General features: G+C 34.9%; 1 protein-coding gene across 1 annotated transcript in view; it reads right to left on the bottom strand.

The window, feature by feature from the left end:
- PRRC1 (proline rich coiled-coil 1) overlaps positions 1 to 15,000 on the bottom strand; it is a gene marked incomplete in the record, with an annotated part of 448,168 nt that overhangs the window by 346,343 nt on the left and 86,825 nt on the right.

The raw sequence follows: 15,000 nt of genomic DNA, 5'->3' as shown, positions 1-15,000 counted from the left end.
ATTACCCTATTGCTCTTTTAAACACTGTTTGTAGGTCTGTAGTAAGTAGATAGGATATTAAATGTAACCCCCTCTTTTAGGGACTAAATATGAAAACCACGAGATCTTGGGAGCAAACATTAAACACTAAGCTAGGCCAGTCGACAACTGTCCTCTACCCACTACTTTTTTTGACAAGCTGGTCACTGAACGGCATAGAAGTGATGTAACAAACAAAACTCATTTACTACGTAGAAATCATGCACATACAGCGAGAGCACACATACTAGAAAGGCAAGGGACATCAAAGTCCCCATGAATTTTGAATGCATGTTTAGAGTAAATATAAAAAAAAAAAAAAAGAAAAAAAGAGTAAAGTAAAGTAATAGTCCCATGAACACAATCATGAATAACATTAAATACTGGGCGATACAGAGGTTATACTAATCTGATTCTGTATACTGGCCAAACTTGAATTATATGCTTTACTAAAAACCTTATTTATTTATTTAATTTATTTATTTTATACTAAAATTTGACATTCACATATCCATGACCATAAAAAAAGTCCACAAAAAACTAGGAGCATTATACAGAAATAAACAAACAATTTCTCACCAAAGCAGCAAAGATTTCAATAGCAATTCCCACCTTATCTCCACCCTACTTTATGTCTCTCCAGTATATACCAACCTAAGGCAATGTGATCTAAACAAGCTAGAGACTTGCTACAACAAAATCGCAAAATTCGCCACAGGGGCATCCTACTGTAGTCACCACTGTCTCACTTGCTGAACTGGGCTGGCTTGAACTCCCTCACTTCCTTCAGTAGTATCAACTCTCACTCACCCACAAACTAGTAAACCATCCACTAAATGTCCCATCCCTCGAGAATCTACTCCAACCCTATCGCACCACCAGACCACTAAGATCCAGCAACAAAAATCACTTGCAGATCACTAAAGCCAATAACTCTGCTGGTGAAGCACTATTCTCTTGCGCCATAGCCAAATTATGGAACTCACTCCCACCCACAATTACCTCCGTACCATCATGCACCAACTTCAAAACTTTATTAAAAGCGCACCTAAAACATGCTGGCTATGCCCTTGCAACTCCCACTCTAATATCATCCACCCATCCAACTACTACCTTTGTTTCACCTCCACTAACTACCTTGATGATAGCAAGCTCAGATGCTCATAAGCCTAGTACTTATTATACAGCAGGAACTTCTCATTGTTACATTTGTTAATGCCCGTTATGTACTTCACAGATAAAGATTCTAGTTGTCTACTGATGTACTATGTTCTTCATCTGTAAATATGTTGTAAGTAATTTCTATGTTAAATTGTTAATCACTATGTAATCCAATGTAACTACTGTCTGTTTATTTTACTGTGGAGCTTTTCTCCCCGGGCCTCCGCTGAAAATGGACCCACGTCCAGTCGGACACTCCCGGTCAACAAATTTAAATAAATCAATAAAATTTAACATTTGTTGACCGGGAAAGTCCGACTAGGTTCCACAGATCCTGTTTTCAGCTCTTTTGGCTTTTCCCTGTTAGGGGTCGCCACAGCAGTTCACCTGTCCGCTCATTTTATTTATTTATTTTACATTTGTTGACCGGGCTAGTCCAGCTGGATTATTGTCCATTTTCAGTGGAGGCCCGGGGAGAAAAGCTCCACAGCTTAAAGCAATGATATAGAAAATAAACATTTGCAGAAAACACTAATGTCACAGGCAATGAGCAAAATGCAGAGATATTAGTCTAGGTCAGGTAATAAAAACAAATAATACTATCTACGTAATAAGAAAGGCATTAAATACTTTCAGTACAAATATAGGAGGATGAGAGTATTACGTAGTTTAAAATGTATATACATAAAAAACATTGTTTGTACCCCTTTTTTTTTTTTTTTCATATATGAGAACAATAGTAGCAGTAACGTCATTTGTGATCAGAGAGAAAGATTGCAATGTTAAATAGGGAAATATGATAGTAGACAGAAGAAAGTAGGCTCATGATTGGCAGTGGAGTTTTTACGGTGTTGAGTTGCCAGCCCAGTGCCCAACCTTCCACAGAAGGCACACACATGCATGCACTCACGCCTAGGGACAATTTAAAAAGTGTCCAAAACACCTACAGCATGTCTTTGGGATGTGAGAAGAAACCGGAGCACCCAGAGGAAACCCACGCGACCACAGGGAGAACATGCAGATTTGAAAACAGAGAGAATCAGAGAGCATTAAGCATTTTGTCTTGACCATCCAACTCAGCACTGTCTTGCTCTATATGTAAGTTTATCTTAGACTTGTGTTTTCTCTTAAAAATAGCTAGAAACTAGAAAGATTACACTAAGTGTTTTTCTGTGATGTCAGAACTGTTCTACTGAATTATTTTACATATTTCTCTGTGATCTCTGAACTCTTGACTAGCACTGTGTAGTGTATTGTCTTGTGTTTTGACTATGTTAGTAAATATTTTTAAACCCTTTCAACTGTGGCTGTTTTGTGTAGAGCTAATTTAAGCTCTTTAGAGTACTTGTAGGCCTTTGTTAAAATTGTAAAAAGCCACTCCAATGGCTTTAGCCGTGGGCTATACTACCAATTGGATAATAGTATTGCACAGTAATAATTGGACACCCTTTTAAATGGCCTTTGAGTAGCGGATAAATATTAGTGGGTGGTGGTAATTGGTACTACCTTTAAGACTGGGCAGAAAAGGTGCACAGCTAGAGAGCCTGTGCCAGCCTTCCCCAGGAGTGTCTGTGTGGTTATATAAACTCTTCTCAAAGTGTGTGTGTGTGTGTGTGTGTGTGTGTGTGTGTGTGTGTGTGTGTGTGTGTGTGTCAGCTACTTGGGCAGGGACACGAAGCACTGGTTGGAAAGCGAGGGTGCTGGAGGTTTTAGCTTGCCCACTAGGCTGAGATCTGAACCCTATAGCTGTGTCAGTAGGGAGCCTTACTGGGGACCTGGAGAGCAAGCGAGCGACAAGCCCCAGAATGAGTGTGATCTCAGTGTGCTCTTAAGGGAAATTGCACTTTACTGTGTGTATTTGTTACCCTTTCCTCCTATACGAGACGCCCCTCACTCGTATTAGTGGTGAGGATTGAGGCTCCTTGACTGATGGGCCAGGGCACGGGCATTACAGTATTAATTGTCAAATATTACACAAATCAAACCTCCCCAATGGCAAAGAGGACTTAAGCCCCAACTACTGCCCAGGTGAATGGAGTTACTGGGCTCCGAGGAACCTGACTGAGCAGGCAGGGGAGGACAGGTGTGTTCATCCTGCAATTAATGGGTTGGTGGTGCTGGGCAGTCACACCCACGCTCTCTACAGAAAAAAAAAGCCTCCAATCCAAAGCTGCATAGCTCCCGCATGCTGTTTTTTTCCACTCATGACATGTAAGAAAACTATAGCAAACGGAGAACATGGCCAAGATAGCGAACTGTTAGCAACAGTAAATTGCTCTGTTGTCCCAATATTATTTCTGACAAGATTTTATTTCTCAAAAACTTTGTATAACAAGTTTTTGAAGTTAAGGAAGAACTCTTTTTTCCCTTAACTTTCCTATCAAAACTTCACAAGAGAGGTTTGGAACTGCCCCCCCCCCCCCCCAAAAAAAAGAGCCATGTGAAAACTGCTTCACAAGAACTGTCAAGTTAAAGACTTGCAGTCTTTGCTCACTAACATTCAAGATCTTTTGTTAAAATAGAGAAGATTAAAAAATAAATACAATTAAAGAGGAATGCAGTAACCATACAGAACTGTTAAATTAAATGGTCAAGCACCAGATAACTCAGATGCAGTCTCAGTGGTGCAACAGGGAGCACATTCTCCTTTGGTGCAGAATACTGGGGGTTCTATTTCCAAACCAGGTAGACCAATTACTGACATTGCAGTACAGCATAAGGGGGTGCTGGACTCCTGAGTGTGTCACCCTTCAGGTGAAATATTAAACTGAGGCCCCGTCTGCTTGAGTTGGTGGCAGCTCAGATAGATGTAAAAGATCCCACTCCACTTATAAAAAAAGTAGGGATCCTTCATTTATATCTTTTTACATTATATACATATTTATAAATTAATATAATTGTTTAAAGCAAGTTTCATTTTCATGTTTCTATGCAGCCTTTTGTTCATATATACACATTTCTTAATCCAGCCCTCACTCGTTTTTCCATAACCATAGTCTAATCTATTGATGGCAATGTCTACTTTCCATTTAACATAATTTCATTAATCCTGTCATTCCATAATACCCACATTACATAAAACAAATCCATTCATTTTTGATTTTCTCATAACCATATTCAATCATATCTACACTACCACTATTCTTAAAGTTTCAGAAAAAAAATCTGTACATAATTTATCCACAGTTTTAACTCTTAGATTTCAAAAATATATGTTCTTTTGTTTCTTCTTCACCACAACACAAATATCACTTTTACAGCTATTTTTATTCCCAATCTCCACAAAAAAATCTTGACACTCAACATTATGACTACACCATTTATTAATTTGCTTTGATCTTTTCTTCTGAATTATTTTTCCCTAGATTAAACACAATATTCTCCATTTCTTCCACCATCAAATTTCCACATTTTTATTTTTTGTTGGATTATATACTTCATTATAACATTTTTACTCTTTTAAAACTTATAAATATAAAGTATTGTGGGGAATATTTTAATAATCTTAACTTCTCATTAATGATACAACATAAAGTCATACTTATTTCATTTAAACAAATTAAATAAAATAACTTCATCCACTCTACTGTTAGTAGTTAAAATAGCATCTGCTTATGACATCATAACTGGAATTTCAACACCTATATGAATTGCGTACTTTGCTGTTAGTATGTGAAACTTGCTACCTATCATTTAAATTAACAATTGTTAGTCAAGTCTCGTTTAGCCTCCATTATTCTAATTATTTGTATAGTCAATGGCCTTTGTACTGGAGTTTTTCTCCCTGAGCCTCGGTTGAAAAAAGGGCTTCTGTTCAATCAGACATTCCTGGCCATCAAACTTTAAATAAATAACTTTCTATTTCATATAACCAATTTCCACATTTCATGTCTTCCATCTTTTTTTTTTTTTAATACAGCTTTTACTCTTTTCTTTTTACTCTCCCTTAAATTACAATTAAAATATGCATACTTACAACTACATAATCCAATAACTTCTGAAATAAATTCTCCCATCCTTGACAAGTCACATTAAATATATACAGCTGTAATTCTATAAAATATTTCCTTGCCATCTAAAATCTATAATTGTTAATCCTCCAACTTTAACTTGTACAATATCTACAAATATTTACTACTCATCATTTTTCCTTCCCCCTGTTCCATACTACCTCACTATCCCATATTTTTGGGTGTTCAATCTTTCTTCAAAATGTTATAAATATGAATATCACCACATTTGTTGCACTATTTAACAAATTCTATCCTTTTACATTATGACACTGGATGCTGGCTGTAAGGTCAGACGATATACGTGGTTTACAGCACCTTGTATGAAGATATGATGTAAAGAATCTCTGAAATGAATCTGTTTAAACTGTTGTGCATGCACGTATGAATTTACACATATAAGGTAATTGTTCTAAATTTCATAAGAATACAAGTTATAGCTAGGATTAAATACGAAAACAATGCAAGATCCTAATCACATAATTGAATATTTCTGAATACAGAAACACTTGCGACTTCTTTGTACTGGTTTTATCATCATTTCCAAATACAAAAATGGCTTTATAGATACAGATTATGTACATGTTTTCAAAACTTTTTTCTTATATTCTAATGAAATGAAAAAATGTCACATGCTAATTGTGAACTAAATGAGTTTGATTACTCATGAATAATCATTAGCAAGGTTTGATTACTATACGTATCAACATATATACACATGCATACATTACATCTTTCATAAGCTGATCATTCATCATTGGATTTGTAGAACTATTACATTTTAAGCATTTATTCAAGAACAGTAATTTAATGCATGTACTCCAACCTACTTACATTTTGAAATAGGAGTCTAAACTAATTTGTAAATATCATTCTGTAGTAACTTCTGAAAGCTTACTTATGGATAAACATTTTGGGGGTAGTCAAAAGATTATAGTAAACAGGAATAAAAAGTAAATGTAATTTAAAGTTTAGTCCAGTCACAATTACATACATATTTACTTTACTTTGTAGAGACTGGTTAATCTGTGCTGTTTAACCATTGCATATTTAATGCCTTTTGTTTCTTTTATATAGGCTGCAGTAGCAAATTTAATCTGCTGCTTGTGTTTGGTGGGTAGTTTGGACGGGATTTATCTTCAAGGGACCTTAAGTTCCTTGTTAAGGGGTTAGTTTTAGGTCAGAATATTCAATATTAGACACCAAATTTAAAGCTGCTGTGAAATTTTATCAGTTTTTAAAATATGCTTACATATTGCAGTTCTGCTCGCTCCATGTTTCAAATAGTTACTTGGAGGATTAGTAGCTGAATTTTATACGACTTCCTGTTGTATTGTTACACGTCTCATCTAAAATGTATTTTGATTAATGTAAATGGACTCATAAGGGGACGTTTACTTAAATATGTGAATTTATTTAAAGTTCAAGTTGTCTTTTTGCAAGAAACTTATTCAATTCAAATGAATAGACCAGATTCAAAAGGACAACGCAGTCCGCAGTCTTCGTCAGCTCTAATTTTAAAAGAAGAGATCCTGCAATTCTTTGGATAAATTCTATTTTAATGCCTTAAAAATGATCATCAGCAAATGAATGGTGTGTACAACAGTATTAGGAATACAAGGAAGACTTTATACTTTAGTGAATGTTAATAGGATTCTAGGAATTGGAGCTAAATTTACCAAAAAGAACAGAAACATTATAATTTCAAATATCAAAGGACGTCTGGGGATTTTAAATTGTTTATTAATTAAAAAATATACCAGTGCCTCAAACATCTACAACATCTAAGGCTTTATTAAAATATGATGAATTACTTAATTTTAAAGGTATTAAATGACTTTCTGTATCTGATTCACTGTTTTATACTCCTTCATAAAAGTTCAGAACGCAGTCTAGACTAACCAGAGTCTTTATATCAAACGATTTCATTTCTAGGGTTACAGAAGATTAAAGTGGTCTCATGCCCCTAATCAGATCATAATGCTGCTACATACATTATCATTATTAGTCTCTTGGAAAAGGTTACATGTCTATATAATACAATTAAAATAATTCAAGTGGTTTCTTGAAGAAATTCAACAATTTGTAAATACTCAGTGGCGAAGTTTCAGATGTGACCTTATGGGATTCTTTAAAGGCTTATTTATAAGGTAAAATAATGGGCTGGTACATTAACAAAAGAATGGGATAAAGACTTGTGAGATTTACAATTACACATTGTTAATCTGAAACTCCATATTCAAAAAGGTAACAAGTCTACCTAAATGAAATGAAAAGTTTGAACAAAAATATCTCCAAATTTTACAATATAAAAGTTTTAATTAGCTTATAATGAACAAAAATGCAATCCTACTCTTTAGATCCTAAAATGTACATAAAAGTTAGCCATTAGATTAAAAATATAATCAAATCATATTAAAGAAATTACTGTGCTGGCTAGGAATAGAAAAGTTGCTGATATAGAAGAGATTTTAGGAAGTACAATAACAAAACAATTCATATAGTATTACGTCACAAAAAGTAGTAGTAACATACTTGAATTCAACACTGGAATAAATAAAGGAAATAGAGAAACCCATTACAGTGGCAGCTAATCCTACTGGCAATAATGGAGTTACACCTGAATTATTATCAAACGAGGCATTAGAGTATTTTCTCTAGTCAAAAACTTAGTTTAGACCTAACTAGAACACTTGATTCTGTTGAATGGTTTTATTTACCTTCCATACAGGAATTTGAAATTTCACTCAACTTGTCTTTAATTGAAATTATCAGAATTCCTTTGCCTTTATTTATCCTCATCTATTTCTCAAACCATTTAATATTTGCAAAGGTACTAAAACAAGGCTGCCCATTATGTCCCTTATCATTTGCTTTGCTGATTGAACCCTTTGCTAATTGTATAAGATCATATTTAGATATAAAAGTATTTAAGATTAGTAAACAAAGAAACAATCACACAGCACGGGGTGAACATGGTGCTGAACAAGAGAAACAAGTAAAACGAAATAAAGTATGTAAAGGCAGTCCACGAACAAGGCAGATAAAAGTTCACTAAAGCTGTATTAAAAAAAACGTTAAGCGTTTCCACACAAGGCTTCATCAGACCATCAAAAGAATAAACTGGTCACAACTAATTTAAATACATTTCATTAACCAATCAGCTTGCATTAACCTAATAATTCATTACTTAAAGTAAAACCACAATTTCATTAAAACACCAGTACTGTAGCAACAATCATAGAAATAAATTATGAAAATAAATGAAAGCAATAATACACATCTATAAATACATTGAGAATATCTAGAAAATTACATGTGCATGTAATTAATGAGATATATAAATACGAATACTGCAAGTGACGCATCAAATATGTGAAATGACAGCATATGATTGTGTATGTATGTGTATATATATATATATATATATATATATATATATATATATATATATATATATATATATATAATGTCTAAACATATATAGTATGAATAATATAAAACTAATATATGCATACTATACAACATTATTTAACTGAGAGTTTAGTGACTTCAAAATGGGCTTGATGGAAGCCCTTTCATTCAGACCCTTCCCTCTATCAGCCACTAAGCCTTAGGATCCATTTAACTTCTTTGTTTTCGGTCATATTCCTGATATCACCCTCACGTACATTGGGCATCATTTCATCTAGGACCATAAACCTAAAGCTGTGGTCACTACCTTGTGCCATAACATGTTTAGATAAAGCATTGGTTGAAGACTTAACCCTGACACCATATATGTGTTCTCTCACTCTATCTCGGAGTGACCGGTCAGTTTTGCCAGCACAGGACTCGCATGCTATGCATCTCGCAAGGTAGACCACATGTGTAGTCCTACAGTTGGCACAGATCTTAAATGTAAATCGTTGGTTCGTATCTGGGTGTATAAATAGACCTCTAGTGTCATGGTAACTGCAAAAATTGCAATTACCACACGGACGAGTGCCAAGTATACTATTAATGGGTTCATTACTACCCTTAGGATAACACAGTAACCTTTTAAGATTACTCTTATTTTTAAAGAAAGAAGGTTAATCACCCACTATCCTTTTGACATCAGAGTCTGTAGTAAGAATTTGCCAATTCTTAATCCTAAGTAAAAAACATGGGTACTTTTAGATTAGTTTGAGGTAGTGTAACCACTGAATGGTTGTCAATATTAGTCCTATCTGAATAATAAGGTCTAGCCCTGTCCAATCTACGTTGGTCTAAACCCTCCAGATTTCTCTCTATTTCAAGTGGACAACAGCCTCTAGCAACTAACCTGTCTTTAAGCCTTTCCAGCTTATGACTGAATCCTTCATCTGATGCATTCAATCTTGAGACTCTCATTCCCTGTCCTCTTGTTACATTCCTAAATATGTATTGAGGGTGCATACTGCTCCTATGTAGCAAGGTGTTCCTGTAGCAGTTCTTCCTATAAACACCCATGTTAATTAACCCATTAGTAAGTCTCTCTACATACACATCCAAATATTCAGTTCTAAACTTGGAGAAACTCATGGTGAATTTCAAGTAATCATATTTCCCATTTAATTCAACTAAGAACCTCTCCAATTCCATTGATGTTTCTGCCCATAGGAGGAAGAGGTCATCGACAAAACATCGATAGAAGGTAACAAACCTTAAGTAATACACCATTTTAAAACAGGGTCTCCTCCTCCCATAGAGCTATAAACATGTTGGCGTAGCTACTGGCACACGAAGTGCCCATAGCCACGCCATCACCCTGTATATATATATATATATATATATATATATATATATATATATATATATATATATATATATATATATATATATATATATATATATCTCAAATGTAAATGCTTTACTCTCCAAAATAGTTTCAAGGAATAGACACAATAAATCTATTCTTTCATCACTATATTCACTATGTTCATGTTAAGTATTTACGTATAGATTGCACACCTATATTATTCAGAATAATAGTAAATAAAGACTGTATGTCTAGAGTAACAAAGTAAAATTCAGATTCCTGAGGCGTCGAACTACTATACGGATGTAGGTTGGCAAGAAACTGTTTTGTGTCTCAAAGTATAACTTATTATCAAGGATGAGTCGTAGCCACTTCTCTACATACAAAGAGAAGGGCTCAGTAACCCTTCTCCGCCCAGCAACAATAGGCCTCATAGGGGGATTACGACCATCTCTGTGGATCTTTGGTAGCCTTTGTATAGAGGGTTGTTTGTCTTTCGGATTTTTCCTGGTAAAGAGTCACCACAGCGGAACTCCGGTCCGCTAATGACTGGCAGTAGATTTTTTTACGAAATGCAGAGGTGCCAGCTTGACACCCAACCTTCAATGAAGGCACGCCCATTTACGCATGCATATCTTTCGAATGCTACCCAACCGCGGGAAGGACATGCAGACTCCACACAGAAGGCGTTCCCAAGCCAAGCCGACAATCGAACGGGAGAACATCTTGCTGTGAGGTAACAACGCTACCGCCGTACCACCGCGGCCTAGCCCTTTCATAGAGGGTAATGATGGAAATTCAACTCTCAAAAACCTATATAAATGTGTATCTATCATTTCACTCATTTCACTCAAATTCTCTAACGTAGAATAAATTCTCTCTTTTAATAAATATATTTCATTTGAATCAACTTGACGACAGAAATGGTCATCATTCAACATTGTGTGTATACTTTTAATATAGTCACACATACCCATAAGTACATTTGGGCTCCCCTTATCTGCAGGTCTAATCATAACTGAAGTATCACCTTTCAAATCTCTTAGGGCAATTCACTCCTTGTACTTCAAATTAAATTTCCCTTTATTTCCCTTTCTATGCAAGTTTTTATTATCATAGAAATTATATAAATTAATCATCCTCCACCATTTTGTTGAAGGCTTCAACTAAAGGATGTGAGCTTGCCATATACAAGCTTGGCTTTATAAACACATTCATACTATTATTAGGTGCATTACCAAATTCAAGTTTAAGCATTAAATTCCTAATAAAACATTTAATATCTACCATTGTTTCAGTTGGGTCACTGGGTCCTGATGGAATAAAAGTTGGTCCTTTATTTAATACAGATAATTCATCTGCATTAAGAACACGTCTGGATAAATTCCAAACTAGTGACTCCCCACTTGGCGCCACATCTTTTTCAAGGACTGATTGGATTATCCTTCTACTGCAAACCTGCACTTCTGTCTCCCCCGACTCATAGATAGTCCTTTCTCCACATTTATGGGAAGAGGAAAATGGGGGTAGGCAGTAGCACTAGAGGATGAAGGTACTGCAGGGTTTACAAGATTCACATTCTGTTTTGCCTTAGGTTGCACATCAGCAAGCTGTGCAAGCCCACTCTCTTCATTTAGCACACTCTCAATAACACTAGTTTTACGTTCAATAACAGTATCATTCACTGGTGGGTGGGGGAGAACTGGTGGAGTTGGTCACATCACCACTGGCTCCAGTCATTCCCACTTTCCCTTTGTTGGATGGTATTTACAGTTATGTTAGGTTCACTAACAATACGATTTATTCCAGTATTCACAGTCTCATTATTTTGCCCCTGAACGGACGGCCTCAGTTCTTGGCCATGTAAACACGTGCCCTCGAAGTCACGTACATCTCAATTTTCTCTTTCTTTTGTTGAAAGAGTTTCCTTTCATATACTACAACACCATCCAATAAATTTTCTAAAGTACGGTCTACTAGCGAACTAGGAAACTTAGCGTACAGCACAGCTTGCTGTTCCCTAAATGAAGTCCTTAGTTGTTCCTCTTCAGGTCTAAAAAATCAATAAAGAGGGACATGTACTTGGCACTTACCGCCAAGTTAAGCTATTGCCAACAAACTGTGATGCTATACTCTGTAGGTCATCATCTTCAAAATCCTGAGCCCCCTCAGGACAATTCTCCTAGATAAGCTCACCTCGAAATGCTGGCGTTGCATTTGGAGTCGTTTCAACTTCAAAAAGTCTCTTTCGAGACTCTCAGATGCTTATTTCAAAGCTTCTAAGTCCAGTGTATTCACCACTTCAGTCGCGTTACCGGATGTGACATCATGAATAAAGGGATTCCCCACAGACCTGATACAGGCAAGGATCTTGCCCAGAATACTCCTCGCAGTTTCTGCAGGCCTGGCAGGTCTATAATCCAACTCAACGTCAGGTATACTTCCTTCTGCCATGCCCCCGCTTGGTACGATAAAATATAATACAAGTAAACAAAGAAACAAACAAATAATTGCATCATACGGAGTGAACGTGGTGCTGACCAAGAGAAACAAGTAAAATGAAATAAAGTATGTAAAGGCAGTCCACGAACAAGGCAGATAAATAAAAGTTGTTGTATAGTATGCGTACATTAGAGTTTCACATTATTCATAATATATATGTTTAGATTGTGTGTGTGTATATATATATATATATATATATATATATATATATATATATATATACACATACACACATATATACACATATATATATATATATATATATATATATATATACACACACATACATATATATATTTACACGCATATACATATATATATATATATATATATATATATATATATATATATATATATATATATATATATATATACACACACACACACACACACACACACACACACACACACACACACACACACATGCTGTCATTTCACATATTTGATGCATCACTTGCAGTACTCATTTATATATATCTCATAAATTACATACATAATATATGCAAATTTCATAAAATTTTGGATTTATACTTGATTAGTGTATTTAGAAGCAGAGGGAATTTATTTAAATGAATTATAAGAGAAATATGCACATGTAATTTTCTAGATATTCTCAATATATTTATAGACGTGTATTATTACTTTCATTTATTTTCATAATTTGTCTTTCTAGGATTGTTGCTACATTTATATGTCTATATTATTATGTGATAATACTGGTGTTTTAATGAAATTGTGGTTTTACTTTAAGTAATGAACTGATTATTAGGTTAATGAAATGTATTTAAATTAGTTGTGACCAGTTTATTCTTTTGACGGTCTGATGAAGCCTTATGTGAAAGCGCTTACTGTTTTTTTTAATAAAACAGCTTTATTGAACTTTTATTTATCTGCCTTGTTCATGGACTGCCTTTACATACTTTATTTACAATTAGTGATTATTTACAATTAGTGATTATTCTAACGTTCAACATTTTGCAGATGACATTCCATTGACAAGTGGCAACATTGATATCTTTTGCTTAATTGACAGTATCAGGATTAAGATTAATATCAGTAAAATAGAATAATCAAATAAAAAAAGGTATAATGAATTTGTGATAGCAAATTAAATACTTGGGGGATTACATTATTCATAAATGTAATGAAATAGCATCGATTATAGCAGTATTTTGGACTCAACTTGCTAACAAACAAATGGAATAAAATTTTTTTTTTCTATAGAAGATGTACCTTTAGTAATGGTAAAATCTATCAACTAATGTTCCATCCTAAAGAGAGTTTAAACAATTTAATGGTCTACCTTTAAAATTTTTGTTCCCAATTAAACCCAGACTGGATAAATGGTGGGGTGGAATTTCCCAATATAGAATGTAAGCTTTATATTAGCATAGCATATAAAATATTGTAGGATAATTATAGGAATAATCAGTGGAGGTGAGAAAAGATTGTGAAGAGAGACTGGAGAAGCAATTCATAAAGAAATGTTGGGGGGGGGTATATGTAAAACAAAGCCTAAAAGATTTAGGATTTTTGTTTGGAAATGTTTGATAGGTATTTTTATACCATAAGCAGACTCCAAACAATTCTTTCTCAGGTAGACTGCAAATGCTGGAGCTGTGATGGGGAAGAAAAACAAGTAACTGCCAACTCAATACACTTCCAAAAATATGTTCCCTGACCTAAAAAAATCCTTGCAGACTACTCTGCTAGAAATACATGGTAAGCAAATTGGTGTAACTACGGAAATTTTTTGAGCTGTGATACACAACAGGAATTGCCTAGACAAAAGTAAGGCCCTGCTGAGTTTAATTCTAGTTTGACAAAAAAAGCAATTACTAGAAAATGGAAATCAAAGTATAAGCCAGCTGTTTAAGATGCAGTGAATATAGTAAAAGTCTTTCAGCTTTTCCTGTTTAGGAGTCGCCACAGCGGAACTCTGGTTACCTAATGATTGGCAATGAATTTTTACAGTGCTGAGTTGCCAGCCCAACATTCAACCTTCAAAGAAGGCACACCCATTCATGTACACACCTACCTGTATGTCTTTAAACGTCACTCGACCGTGGGGAGGACATGCAGACTCCACAGAGAAGGTGCTCCAGCTGAGAATCGAACGGGAGAACCTCTTGCTGTGAGGCGACAATGCTAACTGCTGCACCACAGCTGCCTGCAGATGAATATAGTAACAGCAATAGGAGAGCTGGAAGTGGGATCTTTAGAAAAGGTTAGGAGCAAATTACATAGAAAAATGGGAACTGTGGGAACAATGCATACAGAGTAAGGTTTTAGAGGAGGAATGATGTATATGGGAAGGCAGGAATTGAATGACCTATGCAATGTTATGTATAGAAAATATGTGACGTATAAGGTTTGCAACTGACATGTCTGTACGACTGCCTAGGTCATAACTGATAATTATATAAAAATGTTGGTTAAAAATAAATGCATACAGCATTATGGTTAAATCCTAATTATCTACCAAGTGGGAAAAACTTCATTAGATTATTAGGTTAAATTGCAGTAATAGTACAAATAGAAAACACT

The sequence above is a fragment of the Protopterus annectens genome, chromosome 2.part0 (assembly GCF_019279795.1).
Source record: "Protopterus annectens isolate FY-2018-M chromosome 2.part0, PAN1.0, whole genome shotgun sequence".
Lineage (NCBI taxonomy): Eukaryota > Metazoa > Chordata > Ceratodontiformes > Protopteridae > Protopterus > Protopterus annectens.
This window is presented reverse-complemented; position numbering and strand designations above follow the sequence as displayed.